Below are 21,240 nucleotides of genomic sequence, written 5' to 3' on the forward strand. Positions count from 1 at the left end.
TTTAATTAATCAACTCTTATTGTAATATAAGCATGCTCAGTCCTTTACAAATTGTTTTTTAGAAGAACAAAGATGAGTCCTAGATATGAGGACCAAGTGGATCCCAAAGCTGAAAATACTCACTACCTGTCCCTTTACATTTTTAAACTTTTTAGCCCCTTATTTACATAAATCATCCAATTCAAACTGTCTAGACAAAGAAGAGACAACCCTAGAAATGCAATCTCACATTTATGCACAAACATTTGAATACCTTTAATATATCAGATATTCTGAGGAAACTATAGGACATTTGTCATGATGTTTAAAACCATAGGTTAAATTTGAAAGCATGGTAATTTCAGGTGTGTGATATTTTTTAAGCTCTCCAATTAAAATCTCTCAGGAAATTATTTGCCACCAAGCATCAATTCTTTAATCATCACTATCCTACTATAGTTAATGAGCAATTATGATAATTTTGAAATCTGTTCCTTTCAGATAGTAAGAACCACAGCAAAGCTGATATGCTGATGGCTTCAGGAGAGAAGATTGAAACCCACTGTTCACCAAAAAAGATTTTTAAAGACCGGTAATTTCCAATACAATTTTAAATAAAGGATGTAGAAAGCCAGATTAGACTCTATTCTGCTGAGCAGCCTGAGATGACATGCTCACTTGGGAGAAATTGTTCTTTTCCAAGAGGCAGTATGCTTATTGAACACATTCAGGCATAGTTTAAATCATCCCTTTTCTAATCTAAAGGTAATTTTATAGATTACAGATAACAGAATCAGACTTCACAGCTGTTCTTAGTCCCTTCCCGCAAATGTCTGTCATTTATCATGTTCCATCCACCCACACTCACTTCAGAGTTTCCAAAGCATTCTGCAAATAATGCTTCCAAATATATTCACACAATTTTGGATGTGGGTCTCTTGCAATATTGTTGTAGGGTTATGATGATACCTGATTCAGATATAAATACAAGATAACAATGTAGATAAAATTCAAATGTGTATCACTCTGTAGTCTATAAAAATATTTATATTGATATGTATAAAACATGTATGTTGGGGCTGGGGATGTAGCTTAGTGGTAGAGCACTTGCCTAACATACACAAGATCCTGAATTTGATCACCAACACCACAGAACAAAACAAAAAAGTGTGTGTGTGTGTGTGTGTGTGTGTGAGAGAGAGAGAGAGAGAGAGAGAGAGAGAGAGAAAGCAGAGATATTATAGGCAGCTAGAAATACCTCTCTGTATTTTATTATGAAAGAAAATAAAATAACAAATCTGTTCTTTTTTTCTATAAATAAAATTGCATCTTTTCTAAGATTCCATATTTTCAATTTATATTTATATTAAAAAATCAATGACTGTTCTCTAATAGGATTTTCACCAAATTGTTATTTAATAATCTTGGATAGAGTTATTTGATTGAAGGATTTTCTTTGCTTATTTACTGAAGGAATGTTTTTTGAACAAAAAAGATTAAAATAACTTAATTTTCTAAAGATAAAAGAATGTTATTTAGAATTCTTATTAATATGTATTGCAGTATTCCTAACATGATTCTTGATATGAGCTACATACCCAGCCCCAGCATACATGTTTTATATATATATATATCAATGTGGACGTTTTTTATAGACTACAGAGTGGTTCACATTTGAATTTTATCTACATTAAACTTGTATTTATTTCTGACTCAGGTATCATCATAACCCTAAATATGATCATAAACCTAAATATGCAAGGGCAGGATTTGTTGTCTCAAACTCCAAAATCTCTGTGAAAAATGGAAGACACGTAGGTTCTGGTTAGCTTGGAGGAAGCAATAGATTTAATGGCATCACATCTTCCTCTTCCCTCACTTCCATTTCCCTGATCTCGCTCCCTTGCTGCACGCTCTACATGTCCTCATTCATGTTTCCCAAGTAGTCCTGCATCCTCTCTGTGTCACCAGCACCACCTCCAAAGCTATCTTTCTTGTTATTTTTCTTTCTCCTCCATCTTCCCACATACTAAGATATTCTGAATAAATTGGGTCTTAGAACACGATTTATCTCTTACCAGCAATTGCTCTTTCACCCACTGCCAGCAACTTTGTCATCTGTGATGTCTTTTCAGCATCCCTTATGCCTTCATGGGCCTCATTGCCATTCCACAGAGGCAGGGAATTCAACTACACCCCGTTTTATTCCTTCACCAAGGTCACTACTTTTAACTGATAAAGTGGGAAAAAAAGAGACCAGTTCCTCCTCTCTTTGTACAAGATACCATAAGTCTCAGGCATTTTACTCACACACACACACACACACACACACACACACACACACTGTTTTTACAATTTTTAACCCAGAGGACATTTTAAGGAAGATTTTTATGGCCAATGTATTTCCAGAAATCAGTAATTTAAGTATAATTATTTACAGGCAAAATAACTTTTTAAGCAATAGTTAAGGACATGCTGTTTTTTAACAAATGATGAATTATTTACTCAAAAATGTAAAGTGCTTTTGAAATTAATTTTTCAGTTGTGATAGAGTACATTATTCTTTTCCTTAAAAAAACAGAATAGCTAATGCTGAAAAATCTTATTTAATCAAAGAATACTGTAAATTTTTAATAATTCATATTGAAAGTTGAGGATTTAGGCTTCAAATTAAGGAGTTATCATAGATATACATTTTATATTTGAATATGAAAAATATAATTTCAATTAGATTTCATGACTGTGAATCAGAAAATTCTAGTCATATAATCATGGTTTCTTTACTATATACCAAAGTTAAAAAGCATCATTTAACTGAAAATTCCTGTTTAATTTTTAAAATCATCTTCCATTTTCATTATAATAAATTTTATATTTCCGTTTTCCTTGTAGTTTATAATCAGTGTCCCTTTAGAGTGAATCTAAGTTAGACATTGATAAAATAAATTTCTCTTTAAAGTATTTTTATGAAAATCAATTTTCCTGTTTCAAATATGAAAAATTTGCATTAGGCAATAATTATACATCAGTGTGGATTAGGGGTTTTAAAAAATACTTACTGCAAAATAAATCAGTTAATCAATAGCCCTGCCTCGGTGGTACCACAAGGTCTGACAAGATACCTATTTCAGGACTTTTTCCTGCTCTTAGCTTTATCAACTATTCCTTTTACAATAGGAGGAAGACAGATAAACTCCAGAAGTAAGAACCAAAGGAAAAGGGTATGTTGCTCAAAAGGGCCTAATTTCTAAAATATTTTAAGCAGGACCCTGAACATACTGAGATTCCAGTCCTAGGAAAAGCAGGATGATTGAGCCCAGAGTCCACCAACCACAAACTCTGAAAACCAGCTCCAATTAGGACCTGTCAGCCAGGACAAGATGAACAAGAGTTGCCCTTAAGCTGTTAAATAATGTAGCCTGTCAATCTGGAGCCCATAGGTTAGGCTTGGGCAGAACTGTCCAACAAACCGCTCTTCTTCCAATAAAACCTTACACATAAGGAAATGAGCTATAGCTCTCTGCTGGGAAAAGACCCATTTTTCTCCCTCTTGGAAGAGTGCTGCTTTCTTTAATAAATTTTGCTATGATTTTACCATTTCAGTCTTGCCTGGAATCTAAGTAAGACATTGATAAAATAAATTTATCTTATAAGTATTTTTATGAAAGTCGATTTCAAGAACACAAGATCTGAGAACAAAAAACAAATCCCTATCAATAACTGGAATTCCAATTTTCAGTTGAATTCTAGACAAATATGTGAAACTGACTGACTTTTTCCCAGGAGCTAGACTCATGGCAGCAGATTCATGTGCAAAGTCTTTCTACCATGATTTTGAATAAAAATAATAAATCATTGCTTCTCTTTTGATATGTCTTTTGTTTATGTATTTGAATAAAAGAATGAGATAAGTTTTCAATCACATTTTTTTTAAAAAAATCACACCCAATTTTGTTTTAATGATAAATCTTTATGTTTTTCCTCTTCATTTTCATTCTCTCTTCTGTCAATCCTGCTTTTGGTCCTAATCTGTTTTAGGCTGAAGTAGTGTTCATAACACATGCGCGTGCGCGCACACACACACACACACACAGAGCAAGCTAACTATTTGCTATTTTAAGCTACTATAATTCAATGTTCATCTGGTACTTTTCAGAGCAATGAGGTAGGAAGGGAAAATGTTGTCTTATAACCAGGAAATGGCTATGATTTTATAAATAAAGCAATATTTACAATGGAAACAGCAGATATCCCTGCACCTTAAACTATAGTCAACACTAACTCATTACTTATTTCTAAGTATTGAAGGAAAAATAACTTCATAGGTTTCATCTGTCTAATGAATGGAGGAATGTTTTAGCTTTCAGTTTAATTATAGGAAGCTACAAACAATGATCTATGCAAAGAAATTTTTATTGTTGCTGTTGTCAGGAAGTAAAAATTTACATGTCAATTTCACAGTGAGTATCTCAGTGCTTGTTCTCAGCTTCAGTCTAGAAATTCTATGCTGTGCCCTGAATAGCTGAACAAGAATGGCATGAAGAGATATGGGAGCTCCTGCTTATGGAGCCTCTAAATTTTGTTTGTTACCATATGTTAATCTCCTCAAAGATGAATGTATTTCTTTCATTGAAAAAGATCCTTTCATTTGGAAGATAATTGGTATTGCTTCTCCTTATGGAAGAATGAATGTGTTGTGAATAAAATATCAGTCACCTTCTATTTATTTTCTTTCTACAATCTCTTTTTCATTACAAGTTATGTATCACAGTGAAATTAACTTTCTTATACTTTACATATGTTAGACTATTAACCTCTTGAAGGACTTTTGATGAGTCCCATTTCCCTGCAGGTGAATGTCGAATCCTGATAATACTGAACAGTTCAGATTCTAAAGCATGGTTCCATGCCTAAAATCCTAACTTCAGATATTTTCTCCTCAAATATCAAGAACAAACTTTTTTCGGCCTTGCTTTTATTCTTCATAAAATTATAAATATCTTTACTTGCTCAAATTTGATCAACATCTCCTCCCTCCTATTTTCCAATGTTTTCTCTCCTATGAATATTTATTTAAACTCTGTATCCCTTTTAGAATATGTTTTTCTATTTTTCTGAACTTATCAAAACCCAGTTCAAACTTCTGAGCCTAACTTGTCTCATTTTCTCTATAATACTGATCTAGACTAATTCAAAACAAAACAAGTCCCCTTTTCTCTGATTCCATCATATTTAATTATGTTTTCTGAAAATGTTTAAATTTAATAAAATTGTTCAAAGCCAGTATTAATATAGGTATAACTTTATAAAATAGGAGATTGTCATCTGAATCCAAAACACTCTTGTAACAACATTTACCCAACAACAATTTTTCAAATGTACACTCTATTTTTAAAGCACTGCTCTAAATGTTGAGTTTAAAGGGATTATAGAAGCAGATCAAAGTCCTGCTTTCATGAAACATGTCCTAAAACAGGATCGAACCCCAAATTACGTCATATAAGTCAGTTCTGTATCTATCAGAACTTTTCAGGGAGGGAGGATGTGATGGTTAATTTTCTGTGTTAACTTGATTGGATCACAGAAGCATTATTCTGAGTATGTCTGTGGGGGTGTTTCTGGATAAGGTCATTTGAATTCAGATACTGAGTAAAACAAATTGCTTTTCTTAAAGTGAGTGGGCCAAATCCAAACAAGACCTGAATGGAACAAAAAGGGCTGAGTAAGAGGGAGTTCCTCTTTGCTGACTGCTTGAGCTGGGATGTTGGTCTTTTTCTCCCTTTACATTCAAACTAAAATATTAGCTTTTGGGTCTCAAGATGGCTGTCTTTAGGACTGGAATTCATACCATCAGCAGCTTTGGGTTCTCTGGCCCTCAGACTCAGGCTGGAACTATGACATTGACTTTCCAGGGAGTCCATCTTGCTTGCTTCAGATCTGGGGAATTCAGAGTCTCCAGAATCTTTTGATCCAATCATTTACAATCATAGATATTTTTATCTATATCTGATTGCTTCTGATTCTCTTGGGAACGCTAATATGGAAGATTATTTAGAGAATTAGGGCACAGAAAGATAAGGTAGTTAGAGACAGTTCACTGAAAGATTTCAAGGTAATACTAAACTTAATTTACTTCTTTCTGGTGATAAAAAGACAGAAATTTCTAAGTAAAGTGTTTACAGGATCTATCCTGAGTATTTAACTCAGAGCCAGAATTGTTATAAGCCACCATAATTTGTATTCAGTATTTGGTTCAATTAATGTTTTAGTGACTTTAAAATAGAAATATTAATTAAATCCAGGCAAAGCTGAGTTCAGGTCTAAGGTGATTAGCAAATGCCCTTTTTTAAAAAAAAAAATATTTATTTCATACATGACAATAGTGGAATGCATTACATTCATAATTATTCATTCACAGAACAATTTTTCATAACTCTGTATATAAAGTATGTTCACAGTAAATTATGCCATTATACATGGCAAATGCCCTTTTTTGGACTCCAGTTTTTACATGAATGAAATGTGGATGATTGTACTACCATCTCAGGAGGTACTTATGAAGGCTTTGTAAGATATTATATTACAATTGCCCAACTCATTGTTTCAAATGATGACCAGGGGATGATAGTCATAATGTTAACAATGGTCAAATTCTGCATATGATCAACATGTGAAAAAAAATGTAAAAAATAAAGACCAAAGTTTCCTAAATTGCAAATCTTTCAACTTTATTTTTTTGGAAGAATTTTCCTTTGTTCACAAGCATAGGCAAAAACTAATTCTACTTGCTTCAGAATGTAATCAAATAGCTTTCCTCTGCTTAACTCGAGACCATCTTATGAAAATCTTCAATATAAAATGGAATGTGACAGTATCAAAATTATACCATGCAACAGTTCAGAAAGATTTTGTCACAAAATCACTTGGCTTACTTTATATTTGCTTATATATATTTATGGTAAATGCCAGGGGCCTTTTGCCTATTATTTTATTTTGTTTGCATGCTATGAATGCAACTTAAAAATTCATATTATGCTTTCAGAAAATAAATAACAGATGTTGAAATTCAAAACAAAGATTTTATATATACTATGAAGCACTTGTGTATATATAAAATGCATTAAGTGATTTTATATACAATTAGAATGTAAGAGGAGAAAAAAATGCCCATATCACCAAGAGAAATAAAGTAGATAATACAATCTAATGTGCATTGAAGCACTATTTAATATTTGCATAAATAACTGTTGTCTAATAAGTATATTGCAAAGAGGGGGTAAAAGGATTTAGGATATTTTCTCATAAAATTGAATAAAAATTGTTTTTCCTATAGCATTTTAATTTCATGAACCCCATTTTATCCTCCAGGCTATGAGCTCTTTTATAAACAGAAGTGAGAATGAGGTTCATTCTGTTCCTTTCTCGAATTTATTCCTTTGTCTAGATTATCAGATAAAATTTAGACTCTCTACATCTGGAAATTAAATTCCACTGTTTGCAAACTATATTAATTACAGACTTGACTTTAGCACAACATTCACACAGATTCTTTTTACGAAGGTACTGACATTCAATCACCAGGCAAGTGGATCTGGGTAGAGGCAGCAGAATTAGGCCTATTAACTTCAATTGGAATTGAACATTCACCCTGGGAAGCTTTGTTCAAGTGAAAATGAGGATAGGCAAATTGAAGGCAAGGTGTATGAGAACACCCAAACATTTAAGGTGATACAAAGTATTTTGATGAGGGTTATTAGTCACATATAGAAACCTGATTTGATTCTAGACTAGTAATAAAAATAGTTACAAGAGAAAATAAAGAGAGCCTCTGGATGCCCCTGGACATTTCCTTTAGTGTACCTCATAAATGACCCCCCCACACACACACACTATCAAATAACATTAGGATAGGTTGTTTTTAGTGATGAAGCCACATTTACACCTTGTCTTAAAATGTGGCCAGATTATTCCTTTGAGTCTAAATGCTATAGACAAAGGGATATTTAAAAGTGAACACTTTAAGCTCTTGTTTTAAAATAGTCTGGGGAAATTTTCATTTAAAGAACGCTTTTCTCCAATATTTTTGGAAATAAATAATTGATCTACCATTGCAACTTTTACAAATTCTGAATTTTATGTGTAACTTTTATCATTTTTTTTGTTCCTTTTGGGAGAGATGTTGCATCTAGATTGTATAGATATACATTTCTCTATGCATGCACCCTTACATTTATGTAGTCAACACACACACACACACACACACACACACACACACACACTTAGAAGTAAATTAATTAGGAAGATAGCAAAATAAATGGGACATAACTTTCTTATGTTCATATATGAATATACCACCAGTGAAACTCCACATCATGTACCACCACTAGAATAAGGATCCTAAATAGAATAAGCTATACTCCATGTATGTATAATATGTTAAAATACACTCTGCTGTTGTTTATATCTAAAAAGTACAAATAAAAAAAGAAGTTTAGAGGAATGTTTTTGTGCCTGAAAACTCCATTTCTTAATTTCTAATAAATGCAAGCATCCCCAGTATCTACACAAGTAACTTGAATATTGCAGAGATATGAAATTGAGTTGCATTTGCAACAAAGCCGGATGAGTCATGGAATTTGTGGCTGTAGTCATCATTAATAAGGCTATTTCATAAGTATGAAATTCCAGGGAAAACTGAAAGAGATTCATGAGGTGAAGCTAAAAACACAAAACTTAAGAAACAATAGACATATGTTTAGAGATAAATGTAGCATACCCTATTAATCTAAGAATTTGGGATTTAGAAAGTTTCTCAACAATACAACCACAAAAGTCACTTTACCATCAGATGTTCAATCTGAAGAATTAAAGAGATCAACGAAGGATTAGGATATACCAAAAAATGAAAAGATCACTAATGTCTTTGCCAGAGATGGTCCTAAAATATGAAGGGCATCTAGGAGAAAAGCACCAGTTAATTAGCACATGATCACCATCTGATGGCAAGAGCATGCTATTGTGACATTTCCATATTTACCAAAAACAACAACAACAACAACAACAAAAAAAAACAAAATAATTCTAATTGGGTTTATGCAGTTCTTGGTATAGTGAGTTAATGACAAATTGAATTGATTGATCTGATTACATAGATTACCCAGTTACTTTAGGAAATTATATTTGATTTACAATATACCTATTTTCACCTTACCATGTCTATCCATAGACAAATCAAGCGAAAACACAGTTTAAAAAGCAAAAACAACCATATACACTGAGAAAAAAAGTAAATTTGTGCCAAAATCAAATGCTTGATTGTAGAATAATTTCTAAATATGAATATTATCAAATTAGTAAATACAGAAATTTTAAAGTTCACCTTGATCTGTGACTAATAATTCTGACAAATATTTTTATCATCCTTTATTACTTTTTTCCCTTTTCCTGAAACAATCACATTGACAACTGAACTCTTCTGTTTACCTCAAAAATTCTAGATATTAAGTTTTCACTGATATTCTGTGATATTTTTTAAAATTTTAGGCATTATTCATCACTTCCTACTGCAGAAGATGAGTGTTCTCTTCCCTATTTTCCTTCTCTCCTAATCTCTAACTCTTCCATATCACATTTTTTCAAAAGTTTATTTATGATTTAAATGATTTTGACTCTGTAAATATTTCTAATGGAGGTTTTCCAAGGTATACTATGATTGTATTTCTTATATTTGTGTAATGATTTTTCTTACCTATTATTGACTTGAACTTTTTCAAATGAATTTTATTAATTTTTCCATAAAACTCTTCTCAAGACACTTAAATGTATGTGGAATATATATATATATATATATATATATATATATATATATATTCATTCCTTTGGTTCCACTTTGTAATTTTTCTCCATTTTCTAATTTCTAATAAAAGCAAGCATCCCCGGTATCTACACAAGTAACTTGAATATTGCAGAGATATGAAATTGAGTTGCATTTACAACTTGTTTTCTCTGGACCACACTCATGCTGTGTTTTATCAACATCTCAAAAATCTCTTTGCCTACCTATATAATAGCCACTTCCTCTGGGTTTCCCTACGGTATGTATAGTCTCAAAGAAAGTGATTTTATGAGGCTCTTTAGTCCATATAAAGAACTCCCCCTAAAAATTATATGACTTCACTCACAGACCTCTTGTAATAATAGCAACTTATTGATGAATATTTGAAGTAATTGGTAGAGGAAACTTTCACTGAATACTCATGATGCCACATTGTCCATTTTGCCGCTAGGAATGCTTGACTATAAAGATTCTTGTGCTTAGTTGATGATGATACACATCTGTCAAAAACACACTTTATTTGGGGAATGAAAGAAAATTTGAATGTAACTTTGTGTTCTGTTATGTTAATTTGTTATTCAACATCCACTGCAGTATAAATTTATGACAACACATTGTCTGTCTCTCTCCCTTGTACTCTTTAGACCAGAACTGCTTCATTCTGAGAACGTATGCTTCATGAATGTCCATTGTTCTCTCTAGCTTTATCACATTGGGCAAGGAGTTCATGGGAAATAAGACATAGAAGAGTCATTCTTCTTTTAGCACCATCTAAAATCTATGTGGAAGTATATGTTATCAACTTACCCATCAATCCCGGAAAGGTTGTCAATTAGAATGGACTGTTGACACTGGGGAGCAATGAGCTTGCAATATGGCTCAAACACACCAGGAGGAATATGTTGCATTTGTTACAAAGCAAGTGATCAGTTAAGGTGAATGCCCCAGGGGCCAGAGGGAGAAGACTTACAAGGCAAAGGGCACCTGGCCCCACGCTGCTGCAGGTGTTTGACCAGAGGTGGTGTCATACTCAGCACATACACCTGAATGGACCTGACAAAAGTAAAAGGATCTTGATATCCAACATGAGATTTTCATTTTCATTTGTCCTTAACTGACAAATCAGGCACAGTAATAAAAATAAGACCTCCTTCGGGTTCTCTTCCTCTAGAGGACCCTAATACACCACTCCATTTATATTTATATGTGTAGACTTGAGCCTTTAAACATCTGCTTCATTTATATACCTCTGGAAAATTTATATAGTGTGGGTAATTATAGAGTTTTGATTTATTTCATATTCAAAAGAATATTAAATTCAAAATTTTAATTACTAGGATTCTTTTTTTCATATATTAATATTAACCATCTTCTTGGGAAAATAGTTTTTTAATGCCTTTGATTTCCTTTGCATGTTCATTTCCAGCCACCTTGGAAGCATCTGCTTTATACACTAGTTTGGGGATACATAAATTTTGGCTTGGTGCCTGTATCCAGAAAACTTTTTATTGGAACACAGGGACACCCATTAGTTCACATATTGTGTTTGGTTGCTACAATGGAAGGATTATGTAATTTTGAGAAAGACTATTTGGACAAACCTAAAATATTTGCTATCTAACTCTTTGCAGAAAAATTTGTCAAGCCCTATACTACATAGCGAAGTGCAAAATATTTAGTATAATGTTCTAAATCAAACTTACTTGTAAAAAAAATTCAAAAAAGTTGGCATGGTATTAAAACATACCTAATAGATTAAAATATAATAATTTCTTGGAATTATCCCCTTTTACCTCTTTAGCTGCTTCTTAGCCATTACTTTTGAAGGTTTAGCCTCCTCAACTTTAATTCAACATAAACTAACTCATAAAAAACTTTGGCCCCATAATAATCCATCCTTTCCTATCTCAGTAAGCATCTTTCATATAATACACAGCCATCAGATATCAGCAAGTTGTAAACCTATGCATCATTATTAGTACCTCTACCTCTCTGGATTCTCTGACCAATACTTAATAATTCCTATTTCACTCCCTAAAGTTCTGCCTGATCATCTCCATCAACATAAACTAACAAAATAAAGCTACCATTATATCCTGTGTAAAGTACCACAATGGGTCCTTATCTAGTTTACTGAACTTCTCATTTTAATGTAAGTGAACTTTTCAAAATGCAGCTGTCACCAAGTCATCCATTCATTTTTTTTTTATTCTTAAGCTTCTGCTGACTAACCAGAAGTTTAGGATAACAATCTAGATGTTAGGTTTATTGCATGTCTTATTTCTTTTTCATTCATCAAAAAATATGTTTGCTAATAAAAATGAGCTATTAGTAAAATAAAAATGGAAATAGAGAAAAAAACACAGTAAGTAATGGCTGCATTAAATCATATAGCAAGTTAGTGCTGGGTCTTGTGCTAATACTGGGGATTAAACCCAAGTATGCTATACTACTGAGCTAGATCTCTAGCTTTTTTTTTTTTAATTTTAAGACAGGGTCTTAATAAGTTGCCCAGACTGGCCTCAAATTTTCAATCTTCCTGCCTCAACCTTCCAAGTCACTTCTTCCATTCTATAGGATTCAGGGAATGTAAGAATGAAATGTGAAACAAGATGGGGTAATGAGGTAGATTTATTTGAGTTCATCTGTTTTATAAATGAAATATGAGGGGCATCAAGTGGAAGGTATGTGTTAGCTTTGGATAAAAGTGAAAGTACAGGAGGAGGGAGTTGTGAACCAGTGGACGTGAGCCCTCCTCCTGTCTTCCTCACCACGTGAGTCATTTGAATCACTTAGGATTAAATCCAAACCCTATGGTTCCCTACTTTACTCAGTGATAAAAGAAGACAGTAGCCCACATCACTTTGTGACCTTTAAATTCTGTTATTTTTCTCAGTGGGATTTCTGATTCTGAGTAACAAATTGTGTGTTCCAGCAGGCAGGGAGGATCCATCATTCAATATAAAGCTAAGTAGTAAAAGTGCAGTGACAGTAGAGGAACATGACTTCTCACAAACAGGGGAAGGGACAATAATCAATAAGGGCTTTGCCATATGCAAAATGGTCGTTCAAAGCTTGGTGAATTTATTTTAAAACCTGTGCTAGCCTGGTGATTACCTGATATAATGGCATAGTTAAAAGTAAAAATCTGGAAGACAATTAATATTTTGCTGTCATCTATAGATAGGCACAGTGAACATATCTAGCACTTAAAAGGCTTTGGGTTGAATTATTCCCATAGTCTTTTCAAAGTGATCAATCTTTGAAATATGAAATTAAGAATGACACACTGAAATAACAAGAGAGAAATTATTCCTTGTAAGAGTATTTCAAAGTACAGCAATTTTCAGAGAGGTCACACTATATATATGACCAAAAGCATCACCTTCTAAAACTACAAATATTAGTGTCCATTTTCATAGATCTCTTCTTTGATTAGAATCCCATTTTACAAGCTTTTTAGAAAATATGCAGCCATCAGATATCTTAGGGCTTTGTCCAAGAAGTGGCACCCAATACCCTATTATGGATGAATATATCTTCTTTAAAAAGAGACAGGTTTCTTATCCAGAAAACCACTCATCTGCCCCAAAGCTCTGAAACCTTAATAAGAAAAATTAAAACACAAACAAAAAGTAAGCATCATAGAAAAAGTAATATTTATAAGGAATGAATAATTTAAAAACCTGTGATAGCAACTTAAATGTGAAACTATTTGATAATAATCAAATAGCATGTATTAATTTTCTATCCATAATAAATACTATGTGATAGAAATTTACTTGAGCATATTAAGATCATTCAGATGTTACCTTTTTCCACTATAATCACACTACAAAATTAAATCTTTTGTTATTAAACAATGTACAATTATGCACATAAACACTTTTGTATATACATAATTTTAAATGCAATACATTATATGTGTGTGTCTATGTATGTATGTATATATATATATATATATATATAGAGAGAGAGAGAGAGAGAGAGAGAGAATTAAGTGAGTAAAAGGGCTAGACCATTGTCCATTGTTCACTTTGAGAGTTCTTATGCTGTGAACTTCCAAGCAATATTTATTGAAAACATGAAGTACAGAAGAAAAAAAAGAGAAAAGAAAACCTGTATGATAATGTGGCAGTTAATTTAGATGACATCATATCATGCACTGATTTTTATGTGTGTAGGAACTATTGTAGTTAGTTTAACCGCAATTTTAAACAACTATTCTAAAACAAAACTGATGATCTTCAGTAGAAAATGTCCTAACAGAAAATATTATACTACTTATATGAAAAACCTTATCAAGGAAGCACTCAAATGGTCAACTATGAAAGTTTTTTCAGAAAAACATATATGAGTTTTTCTTTTCAATAATATGAAAAGAGAGTACACTTTAAATACACAAAAAGGATCAAAAGCAGTAAATCCCTGAAATATACATGCCCTATAAAAATATGCTCAAATATGGATGTTAGAGAAAAAAAAAACAGAAGCGCAAACTGATTTTTTAAAGATATGATTTCTGTACATCTCTTTTTTGAATAAAAATTGATTTGAAGATGGGTTTTGGAGATATATTCTAATAGAGACTCTACAGTTTGACTTAAAATACAAGCAAATGTGAAAAATACTTTTTAAAGGCAAGGATTATTACTTTCTTCAGGATTATGAAGCTTTCGGATTGGTTTCATCAAGAATGAGACATAGATGTTAATGTTATGTTACTAGTAACAACTGAATGATTACATCACAGGTGTGTCTTTGCTTTTATTACTTATTTGTAATAATGTTTTACTTTCCTGTTTTGAGTATACTTCTGTTGTAAAGTAATTCTTTTCCAAGTTAAAAGATATAAAAGTAGGTAACGTAGAACACAATCTATTACTCATTAACTGTATCTCAACTTCAGTATTAAAATTATTTTATTACAGTATAACTTACAAATAATGACATGCTCAAATCTTAAAGGTATCATGAATCAACTTTTGCAAAATTGATGTTACTTTCATATAACCAACACCCTGCTTGACACAAAAAATCTTTCATCCACCCAGAACAATCTCTCACATTTCTCAGTTAACCCTCATACCATGATGGTTATTTAAACAATGTGAAAATTAGAACACTGGAGAGTCCTACAACATATTGTGATATTGTAGCATTATTAACAGTGATTTAAAGACAAATTGAGTAACTGATCTTCTAAAGCAAGTATAAAAACATTATGATGACATTATGAGACATAGAACAAAAATTGTGATTTGACTTGTGAACCAAATAAAATATCTTATTCAAACTCCTAATTTACTCCTAATATATGGAAATAAATTGTTTTCGTCTGTAGCACTGATTTGGTTGAGATAATTATCTTTCGTCTTAGGATGCCTTGTTTCTGTTGAAAGTATAAGGATGTGTTATACAGGGAGTGCAAACTGTGAACTTGATAATTTCCAATCCAGTGGTAGAGAATTAACGTCTAGAAGTACATGAAACTGTTGAAAATTTGTGATTACTAATAATTTGCATCTCATCCCCTATGGACCATCCTCCTGAGGACACTCCTTAACTTGCTAATTTATGAAGAAACTTACTCTATTATAGAGTCAATGAATTCTGGACCCTCTTTTTTGTTTGACATGGGGTTTTATGTTTTTTTTTCTTTTTAGTTATACATGACAGTAGAATATATTTTGGCAGACTATACATACATAAACTATAAATTTTTATATTAGGTTTCTACTCTTGTGGTTACTCTTGTGGTTATACATAGTGGGGAGTTACCCTGGTTATGTATACAAATACAAAGCTAGGAAAGTTATGTCCTACTAATTCTACTGTCCTTCCTATTTCTCTCCCCTTCCCTCTCTCTGTTATCCATCCAGTCCCATTTATTTCTATTATTCCCTTCCCCATGCTCTCTTGTTTTGTGTTTGCATTCACAAATCAGAGAGAACATTTGGCATTGGGTTTTTTGGGATTGGCTCACTTAGCATGATATTCTCCAGTTCCATCCATTTACTGGCAAATACCATAATTCTATTCTTCTTTATGGCTAAATAATATTCCATTGTGCATATAAACCACATTTTCTTTACCCATTCGTTCATTGAAGGACACCTAGGTTGTTTCCATAGCTTGTCTATTGTGAGTTGAGCTACTATAAACATGGATGTGGCTGCATCACTGTAGTATGTTGTTTTTAAGTCTTTTGTGTGTAGACTGAGAAATGGTATAAATGGGTCAAATGGTTGTTTCATTCCAAGTTTTCTGAAGAATCTTCATACTGCTTTCCATAGTGGTTGTACCAATTTGCAGTCCCACCAACAATATATGAGAGTACCTTTCTTCTCACATCTTCGTCAACATTGTTACTTGTATTCTTTTTTAGCTATCATTCTGGCTGGAGTGAGATGGAATCTCAGTGTAGTTTTAATTGCATTTCTCTAATTGCTAGTGATGTTGAACTTTTTTTTTCATAAAATTATTTGAATATTTGTATTTCTTCTTTTGTGAGGCCTGCTTAGATCTGCCTTTTATTGATTGGGTTATTTATTTTTCTGATGTTAAGTTTTTTGAGTTCTTTATATATCCTGGAAATTAATACCTTATCTGAGATATTGGTGGGGAAGATTTTCTCAATCTGTAGTATTTCTGTACATGTTCTTGTTTCCTTTGCTGTGAGGAAGATTTTCAGTTTGATGTCATCCCATATTGATTCTTGATTTTACTTCTTGCATTTAAAGAGTCTTGTTAAGGAATTTGGTCCAGTAATGCCTAGGTCTTTGATCCACTTAGAGTTGAGTTTTGTGCAGGGTAAGAAGTAGGGATTCAATTTTATTCTATTACATATGGATTTTCAGTTTTCCCAGCATCATTTGTTGAAGAGGCTATCTATTTCCAGTGCATGTTTATGGCACCTTTGTCTAGAATGAGATAACTGTATTTATATGGGTGTGTCTCTGTATCTTCTATTCATTTCCATTGATCTTCATGTTTGTTTTGGTGCTAATACCATGCTGTTCTTGTTATTGTAGCTCATAGTATAATTTAAGGTTGGATACTGTGACTTTTCGAGGTAAGTATTGCTTTGGCTATTATGGTCCTCATTGTTTTCCAAATGAATTTAATAATTGCCTTTTCTATTTATGTGAAGAACATAATTGGGATCTTTAGAGAGAGTGTGTTAAATTTGTGTAGCACTTTTGGTAGTATGGCCATTTTGATAATATTGATTATGCCTATCCAGGAACATAGGAGATCTTTCCATTTTTCTGACATTTTCTTGCATTTCTTTCTTTAGTGTTCTGTAGTTTTCATTATGTAGGTCCTTAACCTCTTTTTTTAGGTTGATTCTCAAATATTTTATTTTTTGAAGCTATTTTGAATGGGATAGTTTTCCTGATTTCTCTTCAGCTGATATATCTTTGATGTATAGAAATGCAATTGATTTATTGGTATCGATTTAAAACCCTGCTACTTTGCTGAATTCCTATATGAGTTCTAGGTGTTTTCTAATAGAGTTTCATGATCTTCTAAATATAGAAACATGTAGTAGAAAATAGAGATAGTTTGAGCTCTTCCTTTCCTATTCATATCCCTTTAATTTATTTCTTTTGTCTTATTGCTCTGGCTAGGGTTTTGAGGAATATGTTAAATAGAAATGATAAAAGAGGGAATCCCTGTCTTGTTTTTGTTTTTAGAGGGAATGCTTAGTTTTTCTCCTTTTAGAATGGCCTTAGGTTTAGTGTATATAGCTTTTACAATGTTGAGCTATGTTTCTTCTATGCCTAGGTTTTCTAGTGTTTTGAGCATGAATGAATGCTGAATTTTGTCAAGTGCTTTTTCTGCATCTATTGAGTTCTTCTTTTAAGATCTAATAGAACTCAGCTGAGAGTCCATCTGGTCCTATGCTTTTCTTGGTTGGTAGGCTTTTGATGGAATCTTCAATTTCATTGCTTGAATTTGATCTGTTTAAGTTTTATATGTCGATTGATCCAGTTTGGGTAGTTTATATGACATGGGTTTTTCTATGTCAGTTTTTCAATCTCTTCTGAGAAGAATTTCTACTTCCTTTATAAGTTATACATTATAAATAACTCTGACATTCTCCTTGGTAAATATAAAAACTTTCAATTTAGCAATAATGGAGATTTCAGAAAATGTTAACATGACAAATATTAATAATATATTTAAGAGATGCTCAATACCAACAGTATAGAAAACAACAAATATTAGAAAGTCTGCTTACAGAAAGAAGAGAATGGGAAAAGTGCTGAGCAACCAAGCTGCACAGTTATCTCATCTCTCGCTCTCACAACCAATGGCCACCTGCCCACCATTCAGAACATCTTCCACCATGGCCACCCAGTTCCCACCTGAACAAATGTATCAAGCAGATTTATATGTCGCTGCCTTGGGTGAGAAAATCCAAACTATGTATATTAAGATTGATGGTACTGGAGAAAGACTTAGCAGCAAGACCTGCACCCTGGACTGTGAGCCCAAATATGAAGAAAAGTTGCCCAAGTTGAATTTTGATGACTTTAGTCCTTTTCATTCTGAAGGCTCCAATAATGACATGATTTTGTCCCTGATGACATGTTTTAGGACCCCTTCCTTAAGGATCCCAACAAGCTAGTGTTTTTTGAAATTTTAAAGCATAATAAAAACCTGGAGAGACCAATTTAAAGCATACTTGTGAACAGATAATGGGCGTGGTGAGCAACCAGCACACCTGTTTTGATATGGAGCAGGAGTATACTCTCATGGGAGCAGATTGTCACCCCTTCAGTTGGCCTTCAATAGCTTTCGTGATGCCCAAGGTTCATATTACTGTGGTGTGGGAGCCAACAAAGTCTATGGTGTGGAAATTGTGGAGGCTTATTGCCATGCCTGCTTGTATGATAAAGCCACAATTATGAGGACCAATGCTGAGGTTATACTTGCCCTGTGAGAATTCCAGACAGGACCTCGTGAAGAAATCCACATGGCAGATCAACTCTGGTTGGCCCTTTTCATCTTGCATCATGTTTGTGAAGACTTTGGAGTTATGCATACCTTTGATCACAAGCCTATTCCTTAGAACTGAAATGGTGCAGGCTGCCACACCAACTTTAGTACCAAAATCATGAAGGAGGAGAATGGTCTGAAGTACACTGAGAAGGCCATTGAGGAACTGGCACTAGTACCACATCCGTACCTATGATGCCTAGAAGGGCGGCGACAATGCCTGGCACCTAAATGGATTCTGCAAAACCTCCAACATCAACCACTTTTCTGCTGGCATAGTCAACTACAGTGCCTGCATCTACATTCACTGAACTGTAGGGCAGGAGAAGAAGGGTTACTTTAAAGACAATTTCCCTCTATCAACTGTGACCCCTATTCAGTGACAAAAGCCTTCTTACGTATTTATCTTCTCAGTGATACCATGATGAGCACTTCCAGTACAAAAACAAAGAGGACTAGACCTCAACCATCAAGTCCCTCCTAGTTCTGCATCCCACTCCAACTCTTCACCCTCTCAGTTTTCATGCTTGCCCAGGTTCTAACCCAAATAGTGGAATATCAAGGTCTTTTTTTTTTTTAATTCCTCATGCCAAGTTAATCTTGCTTTCTTTGGCTAGGATAGAGGCATTAAATTCTTATTCTCTCCATACACAGCCACTCTTTTTCCCATCCCTAAAGCTTTCTACTGTGCTAGTGAGGAAGCTGAGCAGTGCCCACTCAGGTGTGCCTGTCTGTTAGGCATAGCTGTGGGACCCAGCATATTTGTGGAGTGGAAAATTTTTCTTCAAATAGCTGAAGGAGGATCCCTTGTGTGGTTAGGTTAGAATTTCCCCTTTGTGGTGGAAAGGTCTTTTCTTAAGGTATAACCAACTTTTTATAGACATTGGGGTGATGGAGGTCCTTGAATGGAATGGTCAATTTGAATTGTCAATTTGATTGGATTAAGAGATGCAGGTGATGAAGAGGCTTCTGGGTGTGTCAGTGAGGGTCTGTCTAGGAATGATTGGCATGTAGGATAGTGAATTGAAGTGGAAAACCTCCCTAAGCATGGGAAACATTGTCCAATAGGTTGGTAGCTTGGATGGAATATAAGTTGGAAGAATAAGAAAGCAGTAGCATCTGCAAGCTCAGCTCTTCTTGAACAGGTTATTGGTTGCTGCTTCGATCTTTTGAGGATATCAAGCTCCTGCTCCCTCACTCTTCCAAAGCAGACTCTACCAGTGATTCTCCAGGGAGTTTCCAGAAGCCTTTGGTCTAAGAAGCCTAGGGAACCATTGCTGATCCCAGCCTGCTGATGGCCATGGTGGACTATGCAACTTCTGGTCATGGAGGCCAATCTAACAAATGTCCTTTTTATAATCATACTTGCTGTTGATTCTGTTCCTCTAGAAAACCCTAATACATGGAGGGAAATATCCTGGTCTCCTGCTATAACACTTCCCTTGCTTGGTGCTACATGTGTTCCCAGGAACACAAATCTTTGTAAACTGATATATAGCCCTACCTGAAAAGAGAAAGTTCTTAGTGCTTGGTCCTTCATTTAAAACACAATACAAAGTAGTATTTATATTTAAATATAAAAACAAAAATATATGGGTGTATGTGTATGTGCTTTCTAAGGAAAGGAACCATCCTGGTCATTGGGTGCTAAATTTGAGGCAAGTAGTTTGGCTTAGAAATAAAGAAGATCCTTTGAAGCAGGAGTGGGGAGTGTGGTGTTAGAAAAATTAGTTATTAAGGGTTCATACTCCTCATCACCACTTGAGGGCTGCCCTGCCCTGGTCACTCTTCTTCAGGAGGTAGACCCCAGAAATCTAGAAGGTGAATGTCCATGAGTATGGATCACTTGCCTGTGGGGTGAGTTTAAGAGAAACACATGGTACATAGGTTTCAAGGAGGAACTTGGATGACCCAAGTGAGAATGTTCCTGGCAGGGGCATGGGCTATTTTCTGGTGGAATTAGCATGTCACTAATTAGGCCTTTTGATGTATCAAATTTTTAAAAAAGCAAAATAAGTTAGAGCATTAATCAAATTAGTTTCTAAGTCTAATTTTACAAAATTGTCTGTACAAAATTCTCTAATTTTACAAAATTCTCTCAGAGTAGTTGAGGCCAGGGCTGGAGTAAAAATACTTGTAATGTTGTATTCTAGTGTCTTTACTCCCAGTTAAAATATTTATTTCTTTATTAAGATTCCTAAGGAATTCTTTTCTGCATTTCCCCTTCTGTTCTCTGGATTTTGTGCTGGCCCGAGCAGGCCAGCTGTGGTTTTCTCTGTCCATGATGACTTCTAATTACCAAGTGCAGTATGTTAGAGTCAGATAACTCCATGCTGTAAACAAACTGTAACTGCCCACAGCAGCACTTATAAATCAACTGAAGAAAGAGAGAAAGACAGCTTGTATAACTTGCATAG

General features: G+C 33.8%; 1 pseudogene; it reads left to right on the forward strand.

Annotated features, from left to right (window-relative positions):
• The first annotated feature begins 331 nt into the window (after positions 1 to 331).
• On the forward strand, positions 332 to 19,282 carry LOC113182950 (glutamine synthetase pseudogene; annotated as a pseudogene).
• Positions 19,283 to 21,240: the final 1,958 nt, after the last annotated feature.

The sequence above is a fragment of the Urocitellus parryii genome, chromosome 1 (genome assembly GCF_045843805.1).
Source record: "Urocitellus parryii isolate mUroPar1 chromosome 1, mUroPar1.hap1, whole genome shotgun sequence".
Classification (NCBI taxonomy): Eukaryota; Metazoa; Chordata; class Mammalia; order Rodentia; family Sciuridae; genus Urocitellus; species Urocitellus parryii.